General features: G+C 47.7%; 1 protein-coding gene across 5 annotated transcripts in view; it reads right to left on the bottom strand.

Moving 5' to 3' along the window:
- The window catches only part of PAK5 (p21 (RAC1) activated kinase 5), a 312,051-nt gene that overhangs the window by 176,225 nt on the left and 113,772 nt on the right, over nt 1-22,054 (bottom strand). The window contains exon 1 of one of the 5 annotated variants that reach the window (XM_048060796.2): nt 16,303-16,641. The exons of 3 other annotated variants lie outside the window; for them this stretch is intronic. The gene's annotated coding sequence lies outside the window, so the exon portion shown is untranslated. Of the gene's footprint in view, nt 1-7,095; nt 7,112-16,302; nt 16,642-22,054 lie in introns of those variants that run through there. One more of the 5 variants, XM_066995370.1, reaches the window with a different exon arrangement.

Genomic DNA, 22,054 nt, shown 5'->3' with positions numbered 1-22,054 from the left:
TCATGTTCCCCAGGAAAGAAAGCCACTGGCCTGGACAAACACTGTAAATTTGATCAGCATCTGGTTTGATAGCATGCATTTTAAAATTTATTTTTATGCTGAGATAAAATATGCTGAGATGGCCTCAAGAGCCATCTGGCTCCAGAATACAGCTACTTTTCAAGATTTGTTTTCAATTTTACTGGTTTTTAAACTGCAAGTCTCTGGAATCTGAGCTTCAGAAGGTGTTCTTTCCTTCTGGTAGCACTATTTGTAATAAGGACAGATTTTTGCCCTTGTTGATGTGTGCAATACAGCATTTCCATGCCTGAGTTTGTCTAGGTACAAGAAGAGCAGAAGTGCTTTTGGTGGAACTTTGCTGGGGAAAGACTGTGCAGTCATCTTGAAAACACCACTGCTCTCATGACACCACATGCAGCAAACCCTCTTCAACTCTAGCTGCACATCCAAACGTAGAATTCACACCCAAGACAAATGCAAAGCAAGGAGATAAGTCTAGTGAGGTACTACTTGTATTTTCAAATACCGCTACAGAACATATCATTTGGATGAACACAGTTGTGTATGATTAGTTTATGACAAGTTGCTTACTTTCAGAAAATTTCCCTATATGTTTAGCATTTTAATAGTCCAGTATGAAGACAGACTTTAAAGGCAAGTGAGATACCATTTCAACGTATCAGCTGTCTTGGAATTCTTAACATCAGCATATCATCTCCGCCTGTCAGCATAAAACTACTTCTTGGCTGCAGATGATTGCAAGTAACAAAAATAAGTGTTAAAGCTGGGTGCAGAAGACAGTGCAGGCAAGGAGCAGGATGCCCATAAACAGTTATAAATAAAAACCCATCTCTCAAAGGAGAGGCACGGGTTCAATTCACTAAACAATAGCCATCAAAATAAATCAAGCAGGGCTGTCAGAAACTCCTAGTTCATCCTACAAGGTAAAACTGTTTCTGGCAGAGCTATGTTGTGGAGATTAATCAGGAGAGTTCACCCTCAGAGCCAGCTGCTCAGCTCTCCTCTGCATGCGCACTGCAGAGACACTCCTCACTTGGTAACTTGGCTTGTGTCCATTAGGGTAACTGTAAGCAAACGGAAGGGAAAGTAAGTGTGAAGGGAACAAGCTAACCTGGTCAGCAGAAGGGGCCATCAGTTCAGATCACAATGTAGAAGTTAGGTTTGCTATCAAGTAGCCTCTGAAAAGGGCTCCTCTCAGTGCTTTTTTCTTCTGACAGCCGTTTTCAGCTCCCTCAACAAATCCTTATCAGCCTCATCCATGAGCTTTTTCATCCCAGCCAGAATAAGCTGCAAAGTCTTACACAATCTTCATGCGTTGCCCCCCCCCCCAAAAGGGGGGAACTTGTGCTTCCACTGTATGTAGCACAATGGAGGAGTAGAAATACTTGTGCTCCTTTCACCTGTGTTACTGTTCTACACAGCAGGCAGCCACTCCATCCCTGCACAAATGTGTGTGTGCATGTGGCCCGAAGCAGATAGGAGGGCTCCAGCTTGGAGAAGCACTTTCAGGGACTCTCCCAGTCACGCTACATACCACAGCAACACCCCATGCATGCAGCATAGAGGTGCCTGGAGACATGTCCTTTGCCTGTGAGTGCATTGTGCCATCAAGATAACCAGGTCTGGGCAGTAAAGCAGTCCTGGATAGACCTCTACGTGAAGAACAGGGCAGTCAGCATCCATCTGCTCAGTTCTCCTGTGCATATTAGAGTTATGTCATGTATTTTCAAATAATAAATAATGCCAGGCACACACACAACAAAAATGGAAAACAGGCATTTGTGTATGTCCTTACATTTGTGTCAAATGGTGCACTCCCCAGGAGGAGACCAACCTGTTAGAAGCCATCCAGCCTCCCTGCCCAGATGATTTTCCATACATCCCAGGATGTGGTGAACCCACACATTCTGTCTGACCTTGGTGTGCTGATTACACCCCACAATTGGGAGCAGAGTCATTAGTACCCCCTTGGACTGCTGATGTGAACTACTTAAATGTTTAAAGACCAACTATAAGCTAAACATTTAAAGGAGTAGCAATTCACGCAACAAAAATCTTAATGAACTGGATGCAAAACATCACGTGGTCTTTACACACTAACAGCAAAGCACACACGTACATCAATATGGCACAGTAAGAACGAGCTGTGCTTGTTTTGCCTTCAGTATTAGTCTGTAGGTGTTATAACCTTTATAAATTTAAGAAGCCATCACCCTGTGTGAACAAAAGATGTGCACAGGTAAAGTCATCCATTCATTTATTTTGAAATAGGGGTTCATATATTAAGAATCCAGAGAACTGCATTACTAGAAACAAGCATCCCAGGTAAAGCAGAATGCATCAGCACAACCATGGCAAGGGGTTCTTACCGCTCCTCTCAGTCACCTCAGTGCGGGACTGGCTTCCTGCAGCAGCACAGCACCAAAATAATGGGAGAGGTGAGAGAAGTGTCACTGCATGCAACCTGATGTTAGTCACCCAGCTGCACGCAGCTGGAGACAGCTCACTTTGTGCAAACACCATGATCTGCACAGGAAGGGGGCTTTATTCAACAATTATACTTCTGTTATTTACAACTATTTTAAGCCCTCAATAACAGAGGGCTTCCGTGGCCAAGGCACTGTTTGCCTTATGTCACTTCGCAGCAATGGGGTTAGAGCTGCCTGCTGTCCCTCCCGAGACATCGAGCAGCAGCTTTTCTTCATTCAGAAAGAGCTGCACGGGGCTCTCCCCTCTGCAGCTCCAAACATACCCAAGGGACATTACATAGGACTCCCTGACCCAGGAATTTCTACTCCCACCCCCCATTCTTTTCTTCGGCTGGTTTGGTTAGGGCTTTTTGCAGATGATACAAGGCTGTGTTACTGTTTACGGCTTTCAAAGTCTGTCTCAACATTAAGAGTGTATGATCTGAGCAACCACAATGCTGTCCGCTGATGGTATCAAACAATAAATGGTGTCGCTATTGTATATCAGAGCCTTCCCTGCTGTTCCTGTACTCCTTTCCAGGAGGAAAAGGCAGTGATGTTTATTTTTCAGCATGTAAACAAACACATAACTACCTTGTGGCATTTTCAGAGAACAGAGTATAATGAGCATCTAACGCTGACTTGATTGGGTGTTAGATGTCAAAACACCATTAAAGAATTCCAGTGCTCAGAAAACATTTCTGCATGAATAGCCAACTGATTCAGGTAGCCTAAGGCCAGAAGCCAGTGGCTGGGCTCTTTCATCTTTTCTTTTTAATGCTACTGCAGCCTCACTGAACAAGCAATACTGTGCCAGGAGAAGAACCTGGATGCCAGCTTCTGTCAGAGCAGCTGGGTGCACTGAGATGGAAAGTGAGGGTAGAAGGGGTCTAAGGCAGAGCTAAGCTCTTAGACTCTCAGTAGAAGCCAGCCACTAAACACATGCTTTTGGTTAAAAACAAAACAAAAAAGCAACACTAACCCCAAATCCACACCACACAGATATTCCTGAGTCCCAAGTCACATAGCAAGTTATAGAAAGCTCTTTGCTATGGATGCAACAGGTCTGTATGTAAGCAAAATGGGTTCATGACAGCTAGGAAGGTGCTGAGCAAAAACCAAATGCACACGCTGAAGAACACGGGCAACATCTCTGGCAGTCTGCCACTATAAAAAGAGCGGAAAAGAGACCAAGCTTAGCAAGAGCCATGTATTTTGCAATAGTTTGAACATGAATATTTATTAGTGCTTTATCTCTGCTGTCCTCAGATAACCACATCTAACCAAGTACAGAAGTGTCAGAAGGGTTTGATTCAGTCTGGCCTTAGACAAGCTCACACAATTTGGGACACCACAAGTCAGCACAGATGTAAGTTTCTTGAGCCTGTTTGACTACTAGTCACAGCAGGGTTTTAGTCAGTGTTGACTGAACATCCTTTTGGTCCTCAAACTTAGCAGCTGCATCCAACTGCTCCAGTAGTAAGGGAAAGCTTGGAAGCACCCATTATGTTTTGGCCTCCTACATAGGAAGGGAGGTATACCAGTTTGGCCACAACAGAAGAGAACAGTAAGTCAGATTCTGCAAAAATAGAGGGGTAAAACCCACAATCCGTATTTACTCCCCACTCCCCAAGATTTTCCACAAGAAAGCATTGGCATTTGTTTCAAGGTCTCCCCAAGACAGCTTGTTCTTTAGTCAGGGCAGTCAGCAAGACTAAGTAAGCACCAAGATTTATTCCCCATGAAAGCCAACATTCATCAGCCTAAGGCAGGTGTGGTGCCAAACACATGCAGGTCCCTATGGAAGTGTTCAGAGATTACTTACTCCTCCAAGTTGTGAGGCCCAACATTTGCCTCTCACGAATTCCGAGTTCCCACAGCTTGCAGCTCATCCTGCAGCACCCAGACCCAACCTCCACATTGCAGCTTCATGCCTGGGAGGTATTTTTCCCCCCAGTTGTTCATCTTGCTTTCCCCTTGTGAGAATGCTGACAACATACATTCTTGCTTCAGAAGTCACTTGAAAGTCACCCAAGCATCCTCAGCTGGCAGCACGATTATCAGGAAACCTGGACATAGACCAAGAAACAGATGAGAATCAATGACACCCAGTTTACAAGGCTGAGCAATAGGTAGGATGGAGAAGCTGTCCAATGGAGAGCGGAAAAAAAAGGCCTGGAAGGGACAATAAGAATTGTTTCCATATTCGTTGGACTTGAGCTCAGTGAGATGAAGGCAGGTATGAGAAGAACAAGCTGAGGGGTTTGGCTGGAGTTGAGAAGCACCTTTCACGATTGTCACTGTCAAGCAAGGTGATGAGTATGTGTCTAGACTTGTACACCAGAGAGCGAGTAGGAGAGTTGTGTGATGCAGCATCAGTGTAAGAAGTTTTTAGGAATACGTAAGTAGGTATCACAAGGGGAGTCGAGCTGCAGAACTTAAAATCGGCACCAGAGGAAGGAAGGGCTTGAGCTTGAAGGGGAGGGATAGCCAGTTCTAATGGACTAGTCACTGAAAAGCTGAGTGGTGATTTGATGGACAGTGTTAAAGGGTATCAAGTGATAGAGGGAGACCTTGGTAGCGGAGAGAAAAGCACCATTCTCCAGGTGAGGGAGCCTTCTGGAAAGCTGGATCAGCTGTGTGCCAGAAAGGGTATCAAGAAAAAGAAAACTTACAGGTAGGAGGTCAAACAGATTGAGGCAGAATCGTGATCTCTTGATACAGGCAGCACAAGTGAGAAATAAATCAAAGCAGAAAACCAATGCAGAAGAATTAAGCAGAGGTCAGCCACACTGAAAGGAGCTGGAAAGAGGACCTCTGCACATCCATGCAACTTAAGACTAGAGGCATTGTACAGCAGTTTTGGCTGATAGTCAGGCCGTAATCTAGCCTTAGTCACCCTTTACAATTTTCCTTCAAAGTTTAAGACACTTCTGAAATCTTCAAGATTGGTTTAAACTAAGGGAAGTACCCGAGGAAGCCTCAGTGCCGAGTAACAAATTCAAAACTCACCAGGTAATGCAGGACACAATAACAACTGTGCACCAAAACGCATTTGATGGATGAGACCTCACTGGATTATAAACTTCTTCAGCCCTATCTTGAGCTGAAGCTTTGCAACACCTCACCATTGTGCTCCTTTCTTCTCCCATATGGGGATGTGTGTGAAGCCAGCTAATTCCCCTTTACATCACCCCCCCCCAACCCAAATGCACACATTTCTACCTGACGTCAAAATGCAACGTGGCCCTTGTGCAGATCCTCTGTCCCTGAGGCTTCTCTAAGCCACAAGGTAGTTTCACCAGCTTGCCTCCACTGTTGCTGTTGAAGCACTTACAAGCTCTGATCATGTTGTCTAGGCACACAGTAGAAGTCATCACTTGGGGATGACATTAGTGCAGCTTCTGTAACAGCCATAAAACAAAATACATCTGACGAGAAGTCCTCTCACCTCTGACCTCAGGTAATCTTACAGGCTTCCCACATTCAGTCCACGTAGTTCTTCCCATTTATCCCCGTTCCACGAAATACATATTTATGAATTGAAATGTAAGCATATGCTTTTTCTTCCTGCTTCTCATTTTCGATACATTTGCTATTCACAACTACTTTTTGAAGGCAAATTGCAACACAAATATTGTTCCAGTCACAGCAATCTATTCTCTTTTGTTAATACAGAACAGGCAGTACAAAAAGTTGAATTCCTCAGCTGGTGTAAACACAATGGAAGTAATAAATATGGTTATGGCTTATGACCTTTGAATGGCTCTCAAATAGCCCAGATTATGAATTGTTTGAGATTGAACCCCAGGAAATTTAATTTACCCTTACTACTGCTACAACTCACTTGCCATAGCTCCAAGGAACATCTCATTTGTAATAACAGATCAGGGAAGAGTTCCAGCAAAAAGAACTAAAGAGGCTTTAAAGAGCTGGAGGAAGGAGGATTTCCTCATCCCCAGTGAAGGACTCCCCTGGTATCCCCCAAAATGAACTTAGCTTGAACAAGACTAAGCCACAATACATTGTCATTATAAGCATTAGAGACTCTCAGAAGATTTAAAAAAAAAAAAAGCAGCAAGAAACATAAAATAGTGAAAAAAAAAATATAGTGAAATAAGTAGCGTGCTATTCCCAAAGGGGTAGTAGAGGTGAGGAAGCCCACTCCTACCACCCGTAAGCATAAACCTGACACCCTGCTTACAGGGGAGATGGAGCTCAGGTGCCCTGAAAAAAAGAAGATGGAAGAGCCACAGAAAGATGAGGAGTGGACTATAAGAACAGGAGTCTGCTGGGCTAGGGCAACACAGCTCCAACCTACTGGCTGAAAGAAACAGGAGGAGCCTAGCACATTACAGGGAGCTGCTGCTGAGCTGTAAAACCATTATGGGGGGACAACCAGAAACATTCACGTGCACCAAAAGTAACTTCACATTGCCCACTAATTCTGAGTGTCTGTGCCAGCAGTTACTATCTGATGGACCAGAACAACATAGCATCCACTAAGGATAAATGAAATAAATACAAACATTATTTGAAAGAACTTTAAAAAAAAAAGACTTTTCATCACAACTTTCATCCCCTCCCTCCTATCAGCCCCCAGTACCTCCATCCTCCTGACAGCACCTCTCTGAAACAGCCTGCACCTCTCCCACCATCCCTCCTGCCCAGCTGAGGGCATCTCATTTACAAAGGAGCACAGCCCTCCCCCTCCCAGCTGCCTCTGGTTGACTTGGCTGTTAATTGCAAACCACTGGGTTCTTCCCTTACCAGCCTCAGAGTTTCATGGTGTCTGTGTCCCTTAAAGCCTAGCTGCTTGAACAAATTTTAGATTCTGCTAACTACAAATACTCAAGTTTGATAGTCAAACCTCTTTCTGTGTGCTAAAAGGCGCCGTCCATTTTTGAAACACTCCTTTGCATTATTTTTTTTTTAAACAAATTTGTTGAGGCCAGGCTCTTAACCCCATGTGGTTTGCTTTCTGTGAGCAGCTGTGGGAGAGAACTTTTCCTGAATACAAAAAATATGCAGCGAAAATGAATTTCAGAGATGCATGTTGCTTTGTTTACAGAAACCAATTTTAAAATGAGCCTTCAGCATTCACAGCGAGACCTGCTGGGGGAATGCTGAAAAGATGTTGAAATATTTCCTCAATACATATTTGATGAGGTTTGTAGTCAAAAACTTCAAAACTGGAAAACCGGCCGTTTTCTTTTGAGCTCCAGATAAGATTGTAAATAACTTAAAAAAAAACAGTTTTTTTTTGATCCTTAAAATCTCTTTTTAACAGACTTTTCGGAATTCCCACTAATAGTTTTCACCCCAAATATACGTATACCTGTGGGCTTTGGCCAGTTGTATCTCCTTGTATATATTTACATGCTTGGGAGAGGTGGGATCGCTCCCAGGGATGAGTGAGCCCTCGGCAGAAGAGTGGGTATCCTTGCTAGAGCCCTACATTTAAAAATCTGCTCCAAATCTTAAAAAAATCTTCCTGGATGCCAACAAACACCATTCAACCCCATGTGCTAAGTCCCTTGTCACCTGGCAGGGCTGCTTATTTATCTCATGCTCAGCACCTTAGGGCCCATGTACAGAATATGCCTCAGAAACTCCCCAGCACCCGTCCTCAGCATTACCACAGCTGCTGCCAACATTTTCAGCCTGAAACCCAGCTGCAGCAAGAAACTGTGGTAAAGATGGTGCTGAGCCCACTCATGTGGAGATCCGTATCTAGAGACTGCTTGTCAGTCTTGCATCAAAGAGGCAGAGGGGAAAAAAGAGCTTAATAACCATGCAGAGGAAGGAGGAGGAAGGATGCAATCCCGGTATGCCCCATTGGAGCGCAGAGAGGCAAGAAGCACCCTGCTCCTTCCTTTTGTGGTAAGAAATGCCTGAACGCTTACAGAGGCTGATGCTGCAGCAGCTGAGATTTCAGTACTTTTTCATTTGGTTTTCTGCCTGGGATACTGACAACTGTCAGAAACTTGCCTGGAAGCAATAAACTAAGCCAAAAAAAAAATATAACAAAGCACAAGCGAAAGGCACAATTGAAAGTCATATCTGAACAGTCGAGACACCGTGCCAAAGCAGTCAGCAGCCCAGTGGATATTTTAGACTGTTTAATCCTTCAAAGATATGCCAAATATATATCTGCAAGTCCTCAGCAGACAGCTTTGCTTCAGTGAGAGGCTCACGCCAAAGAAAAGCAACGTTGGTGCCTTCCTTCTGCTGCGGCTTCTAGTAAGCAAAAGTTATAATCTAAATTAGTAATTGTCATACGGTGGAAATAATTGGAGGCCTAACGACCCTGTTCTACAGCCCAGCAAGTAGTGTTCCCGAAATGTAAAGCTCAATCACTTTATGAGGAAATTCCCCCATGTTTGAGGTAGCAGGCAGCAAGCAGAGCTGGGGCAGTCGCTACCCAGTGCCTTCCCTTTGGTTTCTGGTAACATTTCCTGGCCTGTCTTGCTGGGCGATGCCCCAGAAAGCAACGTGCAGCAGCCTGAGAAACAGGGTGATGCTGAGGTGCTGTGGCACTCGCTGGTGCCGTGTTTTACCCTGCTGCAGAGATCTGCTCCCCTGCTGCACACCCGCATGAGCCCAGCCCCAGGAGACAACCAGAAGCTGCCCGGCACCGTCTCGGTTGTGTATCTGCTGCTGAAGCCAACGGAGGGAAAGGGGCCAACTGCCGCCACGCCGTGAACCCAAATCGCTGCCGGGGGAAAGGTCCCGCCTCGAGGCTTTTCCCTCCGCTGGGCAGGAGGCACCGAGAGCATTTTGCACGCTCTATTTTCCTGGCAGCTCAAAGCAAGGCCTGGGGCTCGGATGTCATTCTGAATTGCTTTTTTTCCCATTCCCTGCAAATATTTAACCACTGCATTTTCCTCCTGCCAGCCAGCTGACAGGAGCGAGATCCTGGTGCAAAGCGCAGGCCAAAAGGACAGAAATATATTTGCATTCCTTCGAAGTTCATCAGCGATGCAGGGCTGAGCCCTCGCTGGGGTTTCTGAGCTGGCTGGGAACCAGGAGGGACTGGGGGCGACCTGCACCCGCCTAGCACACGCAGGTTGCTCGTGTAAACGCACAGCAGGGATAATTCCCCCCTCCCCTTCCTGGCCACTGCTGCAGATTTTTGTCGCGGTGTTTTCTTCCAATCTCTGCCGCCCTCTGCCGACGCAAAGCCGAGGCAGAGAGGAGAGCCCTTGCGATTAGCCGAAGTGTCAGGATTTTTGCTGCAAAAGATAATTCTCATCCTCATTAAAACGTCAGCGCGGTCATCACAGCCTGTGTTCTCCTCCTCTTTGTCCCCAGCATAAACCCTGAAGCCATGAAGCACATCCCTCAGGGCGGCATTTCTTGTTTAATCACGCCACAGTGCTTTAGGAGTTCATTCATCATCACTGCCTTGCGTGAAGCAAATACTGGTTTAACCAATTTACACATAAGTAGGGAAAAAAAGGTGTGTGTGTGTGTGTGTGTGTGTAAGAAACGGGTTAAAGGCTCTGGCTTGAAACTGGGCCCCTGCACTTTTGGGATTTTCCACCTGAATTTCTCCCTGCACCTCAGGAGCCATTCTGGGAAACTTAGCCCTGACCCATGTACGGCCGCTAACAACCCCAAATTCTCAAGGGGCATCAGCTTCCCGTCAGCAACCCCGTGATGGGACTGCTCCTTGCACAGGCTTGCCTGTGCCCTGTGCAGATGTCATTTTTAAGTAAGTTAAGAGAAAAGCTGGCTTTTTGAGAGAGAGAAACACAGTGACAAGCGAGCACAGATGGAGTCACACAGCTACTTGTGTATATCAAGCATCAGCACTTCCCGAGCGCTGCTGTTCCCATTGCCTGCTGCAAAACAGAGGCTTAAACCATGCGTAGACTGCTTCGCTTCTGCTGCGTGTGCAGAACCCAAGCAGGAGACAAAACCCCTCAGGCAGGCTCCTGTCTGCAGGGGCAGACCAAGAGTCTGGTGCCCAGCAGGAAAAGCTCCCCCAGACACCTGCTGGAGAGCCACAAAATGCCAGCGAGGCTGCTCCCGCACGGATCCGCTCAGTCGTGGGAGGGAGGCAACGCAGCCCTGCGGAGAACGCACCGACACAGAAATCCAGCCCCTCGCTTCTCTCCTGCATCTCTAGGAACAATCGCTTCGTTCCTCGACGCCTCAATTTTCCCCTCTGCAAAGCGAGAGCATCATTTCCATCATAAAGCAGCTTGAGAGCTGTTGGTAACGAGATTTATGATTATTGAGGAGTTATTTAGTACGGCTTTTAGATCCTGCATCATTGATTTTGCTTTACAGACTCAGTGGCTCCTGCTGCTATTACCGGTTAACTCGTGCTGGCCACTCGGTAGCTTCTGGATGCTGTTTCTCGAGCAGGACCCAGCATGCTCGGAGCTGCACAGAGAGGAGCATCGGCTGTGACCACCAGAGGATTTAGGCAAAATTAGATCTTGAGTATTTCCGATGAGCTCTGTGGAAAGTGGCAGGTGATGACAGCCCCTTGAGAAGGCCATTCCTCATTGTTCCTGCTGCTTGTAGGACCTGCAGCCACTTCAACACCCCTGGCTGAGCTCTGCACTTCTCTTCTCCTCCATATAACCCCTTGGGAAGTTTGCAAAACAACAGGGCAAAGGGAGATGTCCTGTTCAGGTTACGGTACTTGGTTTCAGGTGAGGAGGTGGGCACACACCTGGTACACACACCTGCTGGCTCCTGGACTTCATTAGCTTGCGTGAAATGGATAGCAACTAGCAGTTTTCCCCCTCAGCACAATCTATACCATTTGGCTTAGTGGGATTAATAACAAACAGCAACAACAACAAAGCAGGTTTGCCACAAGCAGATTGCCTGAACATCCTTTGTGTGCACGTTTCTGAGCGTGTGAAGGACAAGATCCTGAGTCACCGAAGAGAAAGGTCTCGGGAAGCCCAGATAAAACACAAACCACTCAGCAGCGTTTCTGCTTTGTTCACACAGCTGTCATTCAGCCATACTCACAAAACTACGTCTCCCTCTAAGTAGCTGAGCTGCCAGTTCATGGTCCGGTGTGAAAGAGCAGAAGTTCAGGACTGGTGCTGCCCATGCTTCACCTCTCTGGCCATCAGTGCCTGGTCCTCACCAAAATCCCACAGCTTCAGTTGCATGCACCAAGGAACCTTGTTGCTCTCACAGGCGATGCCCTGAGGAAGGCAGAAGATGCTGCCAAAGCCTGAGGTGCAGATTGTGCCCAGCTTTCCACGGGCAGGTGAGGAAGAGCATGTACACAGCCCCATTTCTATAGGTTCTAGGCTCAGCAATGCTTCTGACACATCCTCTGAATGCATCATCCCCAATTGCATCATCCTACCTTACGGTTGCTTTTAACCCCAAACAAAATCCCAAGCAGGAGCCCAGAGCTTGGCTTCCAGCCCCCAGAGCTGGGTTTTCATTCAAGCACATTTCTGTTTTGCTCTGACCCCCATTCACAAAGCGATGCAGGACAGACGGCGTCTGCAGGCAGGAGACGTCGCGGCAGGAGATGTGAAAACAGCCTCGTGGTACCGGGAGATTTGGCATGCACTGGAGCATCTCGGCAGCAGCACTGAGCCCTTTCCTCTTCAGGACACAAGAAATCATCATTGAGCTGCACTGACAGATTTTGATTTTCATATACTGGGTGAGAATGGTCAATTCTTAATACGGTAATTGAAGTTCCTCTTTAATAAACCAGCATAAAGCATTTTATGGCTCCCGGCTAGCGTCCAGTGTAACTGAAGTTCAGATAAAGGCATCGACAAAGAAACATCTATTGCATCTAATGTTTATTGACCAGATATAAAAGCAGCAGTCTGTGGCAAGAGTTCTCCAGAGAGCTCGCTGCTTCGGCTCCGGTGGGGGATGTCTTTGCGTTTTGGCTGGCACTGCTTTACTGCACGCAACGAGCGCCTTTGCAGCTCCTGTCTCCCCACGGGGAGATCTGAGCTCCTCCGCGTTTTTTCACCATCCAATTCCATCCATTATTGCGACAGTGGCTGGAAGCTAGGCATGAGGCAGCCTGCCTTGAATCAGGCAGCAAGGCTTGGCTTATCACCACCGAAACACGGCTCCCCGCGTTCATTGTTAGGGTGCCGCACTAATTACTGTATCCGAGGGGGCTGCGGGAGCGCTTGCTGCTTTAGCGCGAGTGCAGTGCAGAGGGGCTGGGTGGAAGTGTGATGCTGGATCCCGTTGCTTTATTTAACTCCAGATTTCTTTGCCTCCCTACAGCGGCAGATTTCTGCCTGCACTTCTCTAATCCTCTCTCCATCACAGCCCCAGGCATCACAACAACTTTGATTTCTTAAAGACAGACAACTGTATTTGTACTGAATTATTTTTACCCGCAAATATCACAGATGTGAAGACGGTACAAGAAATGAGATAGTCTTGACAAAACCAACCCCCACGCTCAGAGCCCTGCCATTGCAAGCTGCCTGTGAATAATCTGGAGTTTTCAGGTCAAACTAAAGGCTCGAAAATAACATCCTAGCATCGTCTGATGGCAAAAGCACAGTGGCCTATTCCTGCTGTAATTTTTGCTGGAGAACAGACTTTCTCAGTTTCTGCTACCTGCTTTCATCTTCCCTTTGCACTGCTTTAATCCTTTGCGCCCTTCTGCCTCATTGCAACCACTGAAACTCATCCGTCCTACTCATTTCTCCTCCTCCCCATTGCTTCCATCCCTCCCCTCCTCCTGAGCTGCACCCCACCCTGGGTTCCCATTCCTTCCCTGGGATGAACACCGCTCTTGGTTTCTCCTCCGCTCGCAGTGGTGTTTCCTCTACATCACTTCCAGTGCCGTATGCTTCTCCCTCTTGCATCTGCCCCTTCCTCCCCACAGTTGCCTTCTTTTTTTGTCCCTCCTTTCACTAAAACAGGCAGCCAGTTGGTATTCCCACCCGGGAGGAAGAGCACTAGGCTCCATTCTTGGGTACGGTTTTGAATTCCCATTGCTAACACAGCCAGTCTCCTCCGGTTACCCAAAAGGGAGCTCAGCAGACGAGTTTTCAGCTGCCAGCTAGGAAGCATCCTCAGGAGTATTCTCTATTTCTGTCGATAGCTCCTCCATTGCTGCCACCACACACTGAGATCATATATCCTAGTACTTTTCCAGGGGAAAAGACGAATTAGCTAGAATCTTGCAACTTTCAAGCGGCAATCCTTAATTATCTCAAGCCTCACAAGAAGCAGCACAAGTGCAGCCGCAACCTGACGTGGGCTGGCTTTGGTGCCCAGTATCTCAACACAATACCACAACGCACCACACCTGCCCTGAGCAACCACCGGCACTGACAGAACCCAGCTCAGGGACTAAAGGGAGTCAGTGGACATTTTATAGGGGTGGCCTCTAGACTAAGGGAATGATATCTGTATCTATACCAAAGGACAGGAAGGGAGCGGTCGTTGATGAGGATGTACTGGGTAGTATGGGAGCTGACCACAACACAAATGGTAAGGAATGAAGGGTGGAGACTGTACTGCCTTTGGCTGGCATAGAGTTAATTATCTTCACAGTATCCCGTATGGTGCTGTGTTTTGGGTTTGTGACCAAAACAGTGCTGATGACACACCGATGTTTTAGCTGCTGCCGAGCAGTGCTTACACGGTGTTAAGGCCTTCCCTGTTTCTCCTGCTGCCCTGCCAGCAACTAGGCAGGGGGTGCACAAGAAGCTTGGAGGGGACACAGCCAGGACAGCTGTCCAAAGGGATATTTCATGCTGTGTGACACTGCGCTTGCCCCACTTGGCATTATAACTGGGGGGAAGGAGAATAAACTTGGGGGTGACATTTAGAGTGATGACATTTACCTTCCCAAGTAGCTGTTACATGCGATGAAGCCCTGCTTTCCTAGAAATGGCTGAACATCTGCCTGCCAATGGGAAGCAGTGAATGAGTTCCTTATTTTGCTTTGCTTGCGTGCACAGCTTTTGCTTTATCTATTAAGCTGACTTTATATCAACCCACGAGTTTTCTCACTTTTACCTTCCTGATTCTGTTCCCCATCCCACTGTGAGTGGGTGAGCATGCAGCTGCACGGTGTTTGGCTGCCTACCGGGGTTAACCCACAACACAGTTGCAGTCAGGAACGCCTCAAGGAAACTTGTAGCTTTTAATGCGGTGGGACACATGCAAACATTTGTCTCATTGGCAGGATTACAATTGGCATTTGTGCTGCTAAAATGCAAATGCAGCTGTGGACCAGCTGAAAACTCCAACTCTTATACTATGCATGACTGAGTGGCCTTGGCCACTTTGCAATTATAACAGGAGTCCACTGGGTTCCCACCTTCAGGTTAGGCCAGCAGGATACACCTGGAGGCTGCGACGAGACCAAGCAACCCAGTTCCTCTGGCCTAGAGTTTCAGGGAACCCTGCCTGGGTTGACCAAGGGAGGTGAGGGCAAGTGTGGGAGGACAGGCAGCACAAGAGGCCCTGCAGATGTGTCCCTACCAGAGCTGTCAACCCCTCCTCACTCTCCTTCTGCTGCCTGCAGGCAAAGGCCTCTGCTGCCCATCCATCGGCCCTGCCCCAGGCTTGCAGGACACCTGTGGTCCCACAGCTCTTCACCTGAGGCTTTGCAGAGACATGCCCATGGAGCTCTGGTTGCAGCATTTAGCCACTCTCCAGTGCTTGCTTCCAGCTTCGCCATCTGCTTCTAAATATATTCTGTTACCGCAGTATTTTGCAGGGGCCGTTGGTGCATAGAAGTAAGCAGGTTTAACAAACGCCATCACGCTGGATTTCTGAAAAGCCAAATACTACGTGCAGCAATCCCTTCGGTGAGTTTAAGTGCTCTGACCTTTACGACTCCACAAAGCGTTGGGAGGCAGGGGAGGGAAAGCGTGGAGAGGAATAAACCCACCCACTGCTGCTGGTGCCGCTGCTACCTCCCCCATGCCCCAGGCGGCTCCTCTCTTCTGCGTGGGTTTGGCCACGCTCTGCAGATGTGCTGGATGCACCAGGCTCTGAGGCCAAACCCCATGGAAAGCACCAGGGCTCTTCCCTCAGGGCTCAGAGGGCTGTGGGTAAGTCACAGTACAGGAGGAAAGACATGATCACAGTCTCCTCTACCCGAGGAAGCTCAAAACTCCCTCCATGGTAGGGGTGGTGACTCGCCAAGGTCCGCAGTCCACAGGAAATTGCAGTGCTTGCTTTTCCTGGAAAATATGCACACTGCTTTTATCAGAGCTGGATCTCTATATTCTTCTGTATTAACTCACTACCCTGTATGTGATATAAAGAAAACTATCACAGACGGAGCTGTGTCTCTGCAAACACCAGCCACATGCCCGAGCCTCACCTTTGGCAAAGGTGGGATCCAAAGGACAACAAAGGTAACAGACACCTCTCCAAACTGTTAGACCAGGCTGTTTGCCTAGCTACACATCTCTAAAAGGTAAAAAGAAAATCCCTTCTAAAGATTGGCTGTAAATGGTCATATACATAAACTACAATTACATATATGCACGTAAGCTTTATATATATATACACATAGTCTATGTTTACACACATACACACGTTAAAGCCTTTGGTAGTGTTGATTGATTCCTACAGGCTGAGCTATTTGAATTCCTTGAGATAAGACTTAGGCACCTAATTGTATTCACTGCACTGGGGACATTACGCTACGACATTTATATGAAAAAACTCTTATTTTTCAATAGTTGAAACTCTTACGGCCTTAATCAGGTTAGAGGGATTTAGAAGCTAGATAGTGATCTGCACCATGTTGGAAATAGAATTGCTTTTTTCTAACTCCCTAAAATAATGATTTGAAAAGGAAAGAAAATCTCACCATTGCAGCAGGCTTCTCTTCTCCATGTCTGCATAAGACTTGCTCCAGCAGCCGTGTGCCACCCTTCTGGTTTCCAGGAGCTCCGTGGCATTTCAAGGCAGTATTGCAGAAAACAGATGTATTTTTATGGTAATCATTTTAACACCTTTGACATTGTTTTATAACTACCTTGGATCCTGTTATGCTTCACAAAGCTGGAGAGAGAGATGAGGGCTGACAAATCTAAATTTAAGGAGCAGGGCAGACCTGATTCACTTTCTGGCACTGTTGCTGGGTCCCTCCGCGAGCGGGTAAATCACCGTTGTCTGTGCAACGTCTCAGCTTCACACAGGTCGGCCCAGGAGCACTTCTTGCTTCAGCCATGTGTGCCAGGAGAAGCTTTCGTGGTGAGAAAGTCAGTGGCATCCAGGCACAAGGCAGTATGTCCCCACCACATGCACACAGGGTTGAGTCTGAGGCCATGGCTGGTCTGGGCTAATGCAAGATCTGCCCAGCAGTACGTTGTGTGGGCAGGCCAAGCCTAAACTCGGTGCTTTGCTGCAGAAATGCCTGTGCCAATGTGTGCCTCAGCAGCAGTGCCTGTGTTTGACAAGTGCTCTGTTTACGAGATCCACATATTAGTCTGTCTTTATTATGCTACAAGTATTCACCAGGTTTTTTAGAGGGAGGAAATTGATGGCGAGTTGACAATAACATCTGCAGCGTGATTTTGCTGTTATTATTTCTGTGCTGTGACTTCTGCCATGTCCAGTGTCAGCAGTGCTCCTTGGAGAGAGTCTCCTCCAAAGCCATCTGCCTGCGTGGGTGATACCTCAGGTACCTGAGAGGAAACGAGCAGAGAGTCACGGCTGCTCCCTTCCCCCTGCCCAACCACCCGGAGCCAATAAAGGCTAAGCCAGGCTAAGGAAACAAATATCAGGCTGGAATACCAAAGATCTCACTGCCCTGAAACAAAGTAAATATCTCTAGTATTTACAGTACCAAAGTTATATTGGAAAATGTTTCCACGGAGACACTGACTCAACGGGAAGTGTTAGTGGGGTTTTGGCTAGCATGTGGACTTAAGCCCCTGCCGCAGAGCCTGCTGCCATCTCCTAAGGAGAGGAGGGCCAGGGACGTGCAGCCCCCAGCTGCCTGGATAAGAAGCAGCAGAGCATTGCTAAGACTGGGGGAAAGGAATAAGGAATATTCAGCCTCCATTTGTCCTCAGTGATATAACTAAGGACCAGGTTATAATTCACATGCCTGCTCCATTGACCCCGTCGCCCTCCTGCTCAACATGTTTCCAAATCCCTCACGATAGCCCGGGGCCATGGGGCCCCACTGCCCCAGCACCCAGACTTCCCCACCACACCACGCCAGCAGCTTTGCTGCAGACATGGGGCAGGGGTTGGTTTGGATTTGCTCTCTCCTGGCTGCCAGGAGGCTGGGTCTGCCCAGCCACAGGGCTGAATGCAGGACCTGGCAAAATCTGAGGCTGAACAACTCACGCTGCCGGGAACAGGGGAAGGCAAGGATTTACCTCTCGCTCGCTACACCCCAAGTCCTCTGTGACCATGTTTTGCTGGAGCTTCAGGCCCTCTGATGGCTTCAGTCCCCAGCCATGGAGCTGCAGGCTCTTGCTGCAGCTTCAGATCAGTATTTCCCAACGTGCTCCTGACTCAGCCTCCGGGTGCAGCACATAGCAGACAGAGGCTGGCGTGCCCTGCTTGGCAAGCTGCTTTCCCTAACTAACTTTCCTCCCAACGTACGTGATTCCTGAATCTCAAACAATCAGGTTTCAGGAGGAAGGCAAGAAAAAGAAAGGCCTTAAGGGATTTGCTTTGTTTCTGGGGAAATCAAAGACTGCGAGGAACCAAGATAAATAACCCTCAGCAGAAGCGTGGAGCAGCTGCTCCACACACAGCACCCTTTCCGTACCGCTCACCCTCAGCAGACCGCATGGAGGACATGCAGCCCTGTCCCAGGAGCCTCATGCCTCTCTCACAGAGAAAGCAGCAGCCCGCCTTCCCCAGCATCTCATTCCCAGCCCTTCCTTTTGCCCTCTCAATGTACACGGATGGTTTCAGCTGCCAGTCGCTCTTCACTCCCCCAAAATCCTCCTTCCCCAGGTCTCTGCAGGCCCACCACCCCCAGGGAGAAGCTGCTCGCTGTTCCAGCACCGTGTCTGTGGTCTCAGCTTCTAAAGATGCTCAGGGCACTCTGAGCTGCAACCCTGGGGACTCCCACACTGAAAGCTCTTTGGTTTTTGTATCCCACACCCATTTTGTTTTGGGCAATGCTGGCCAGGGGAGCAGGGCTGCAGAAAGCAGAACAGTGAGGGGAGCTCCTCGGGCCAGCCACCAGGGCAGCGTTCCCACCAGCACAGGCAAAGAAAGGAAGAAAATATATCTATCTTCACTCAGATGTAAAAGCAAAACCTTCCTAGGCTTAGAGTTTCTTGTTTCTCATTTTGTTCCTCAGACCCACTCCAATGCTTTCAACCCATCTTTGGGGATGGGTTGAGAAGGATTCCCCTCCTCATTTCCCAACAGGTAAAGTCCAGCTGTAAAAATATCCACGTTTACAGCTTCTAACCACATTGCAGCTACCAGCTCATCCCAGGCAGGTTTGAATCAGGATCCTTCGACATCCTCCCTGTGCTCTGCCTTCCCCTCCTGCTACTCAGTGCATCTGGTCAGCAAAGGAGCTCTTTGCATTTCCCCACTTGGTGAGAGAGCATTCATGTCTCACTTTGCTGCAGAACGGCGTGTAGGTGTTTTCTCATTGCCAGCCACCCCCTCAGCCCTCCCGAGGGGAAGCTCACGTCCCTTGAGCTCGATCTGTGTGCTGAATCCACCGACGCTACCGGCAGTCTGAGCATTTATCGCTAATAACACTATTTCCTGGGGAGCGGAGAGGGAAAGTAACCCAGACGGCCATGGGAACAAGCACAGACCTAAAGTGATGAATCAGAGAAACACAGGCTCATTGAGTACAGCAGGGCTTACGGTAACCATCTCCTTTAAGGCAGAAAACCACTCCTGGGGTCCGTGCTTTGCATTCCTCTCCATCGAGAGAGGAAAACCTGCAAGTACTGACCAGGGGTGGACTCAAACTGCAGGATTTGTCCTAAAAGGGGCAGCTTTCAGTCTTGTTTTGGCCCACAAAACTTTGTAGCAGAGCTGGCTGCCCAGCAAAGCTGCTGCAGTGCCTGCACGCCTGCATGGGGCAGATGGAGGTGCTGAGGGGACAGCAGCTGCTGCAAAAGCAGAAAGGCTGCACTGCTTGCAATTCATTTGACTTACAAAAACTAACTCACCAAAAGCAGCCAGACTGTGGCTAAAAATGTTTACCTCCCTCACCCTTCTGTAAGCTTAACATTAATAGCAATATTTCATTTTATTTTTTATTGCTTCCAATCTGAAACTTCACTTTCCAAATTCCAGCCCAGACCGAACTTCCACCGCTGAGTTACAAACCCTGAAATTAGACACTGAAGGATATGTGACTGCAATAGAAACGATGGCACTGCCTCGACTCAAAAGGGACAGGATCACAGCTTATAAATATCTTCAAGGTGACAGTATATGAGAAGACTGGGAATTATGAATATTTTTAACAGATAGCAGGAGAGGGAGCATTCACTTACAGGTAGTACGGAAGGAAAATATCTGTAGCCAGGGGGAAATTCTTGGTACGGAAGGGGTAGAGAAGCTCACTGCTAGAGGTACCTTGGGCCTGTTTCCTGCCACTCAGCTGATGCAAAGGATGCTGGTGGGCAATGGGGCCAGGTCCCTTTGGTTGGCCATGTCATGGCTCAGAGTTATAACACAGGTACAGATTTATAACCTAAGGTACAAAAGGACAGCAGGCCACAACCAGCCCAAGTGTTGGCACGCATAGCATTACCTTCAGCTTCTAATGAAAGGTCACCAATACAAGCGACCGGTAAGTTTGGTTTTTCTCCTCCACATGGAATAGCAAAACTCACCTCTAGCCATCTCCACAGCACGAGGAAACTGTAGGTACTGGGCACCAAAGGTGCACATTTGCTGCTAATTTAATTAATCAATCAAGCTAACAGCATCCCAATTCGGCGGTTTGCCATTGCATTTGCAGGCTGATGAAAGAGCACAAAAAGCGGAGGACTGACTTTTGGGTGAGGGTTATCACGTTCCCTTGATAAGCTCTGTGACACCTCGCTGCTGCTGTTGGACAGTTTGACCCAGGCAAGCCTGCAGCATGCTTGCCTTCAGCACACACGGTGTTGGGCTCGCGCAGAAACGCGTGACCCACACTTAAACGCGCTGCGTAAGCTGTGGAGTGCTGGTGCCTCCAGCCTGGTGTTTCTAAAAGGTGGAAATAAAATATTAGAAGAGATCACATTTTCTTTCAAGGACTTAACAGGTCGCTTGTATTTCTTTGCAGCTTTTCCAGCTTACAGCTGCAACACAACAGCCTTCAGCAGCAGCACAACAGCCTCTGGGCCCGCTCCAAATCTATGATTTTCTTCACAATTTTCCACGGCAATGCTTCACGCTGTCAGTTTATGTCTGCGTCCCCATCATCCTGAGTACATCTGGGCAGGAGGGAAGGGCTTGGGCAATGCTTCCAGCTGCCCTCGGCTTTGCAAGCAGCTTCGAGACTGCTTCTTTCACTATGGCTTCAATATTTCTCTCCTGTTTGAGAGTCTCAGCACATGATGCTCTACTTTGGCTAATTAATTTTTAAAGAAGCTTTGTATATTAATGCAAATTCTATTAGCGATGCCTCTTGGCAGCCTGTGTATTAAATGTGATGCCAGTAGCATGACAACACTTGACAGTCTCCACAGTGGTAAATTACATACATTATTATTTCATGCCCCTTTTAATGCTTAAGACACATCCTTAAAATAAGTCAGGATTGTTAGCGTGCTTCTCCTAAAGCACAAAAATATTCCTTCTTAATTTAGCAAAGCGTATGTTCCTATTAGAGCTATAGATGCCAGATAAAGACTGGCACACACCATGTGTGGTGTGAAATGGCGTAGTTGTGTTGCCTTCAGCGGGATTGCAGAGACCAGTATCAACAGAGACTCTGACTCGCTATTCCTTCGTGACTGTAACTTGATATTCCAAGTTGGGTGATCATCACCAGGGGTTAATCACAACATCTAATAGCAAGCCCATCTACACTACAAACTGTTTTCGTGATATGAGTTCAAAAATCTCTGCATGCGTACCATCCACTACGGAGGGACAAAGGGAGATGCTGTGCAAGTGAGAACCACCGCTTGGGAGAGTTCATCGCACAAAGCTCAGTGCCTACACTGACTGCCTTGGATTCCACCATTTCATGTTAAAGGAGAAAAATCTGCTGAGAAGTTGTATCCCACAGTGAATAAATTGTGCTGACTGCTCATCATCCAGCAGACCTTGGACACAGGAAGGGCACCGGGCAAGATCCACGCATAGATGATCAGAAGCAGGAGGTGTTACAGAGGGACAGGAAAACTAAACAGGGTCAGAGCACAAATGAATTGAACATCTCAGGGCCACATTCATGGGATCAGCAGGGCTGAAAGCCTGGGATGGGGCAAGAAGCAAGAGGAGAGAGGAAAAACCGGAAAAAGGAGCAGCTTTGGAACAGATGTGGACACAGCTGGCCCCACAGGGATCAGATGTGAAAGACACTTTAAGCAGTGGGAATATGTTAAATCCCAGAGGAGAAACAGAGGCTGAAAATCATTGTGTAACAAAAAAAAAAACAACACCAAAAACACATTGGC

Source organism: Anser cygnoides, chromosome 3 (genome assembly GCF_040182565.1).
Source record: "Anser cygnoides isolate HZ-2024a breed goose chromosome 3, Taihu_goose_T2T_genome, whole genome shotgun sequence".
NCBI classification, from domain to species: Eukaryota; Metazoa; Chordata; class Aves; order Anseriformes; family Anatidae; genus Anser; species Anser cygnoides.
This window is presented reverse-complemented; position numbering and strand designations above follow the sequence as displayed.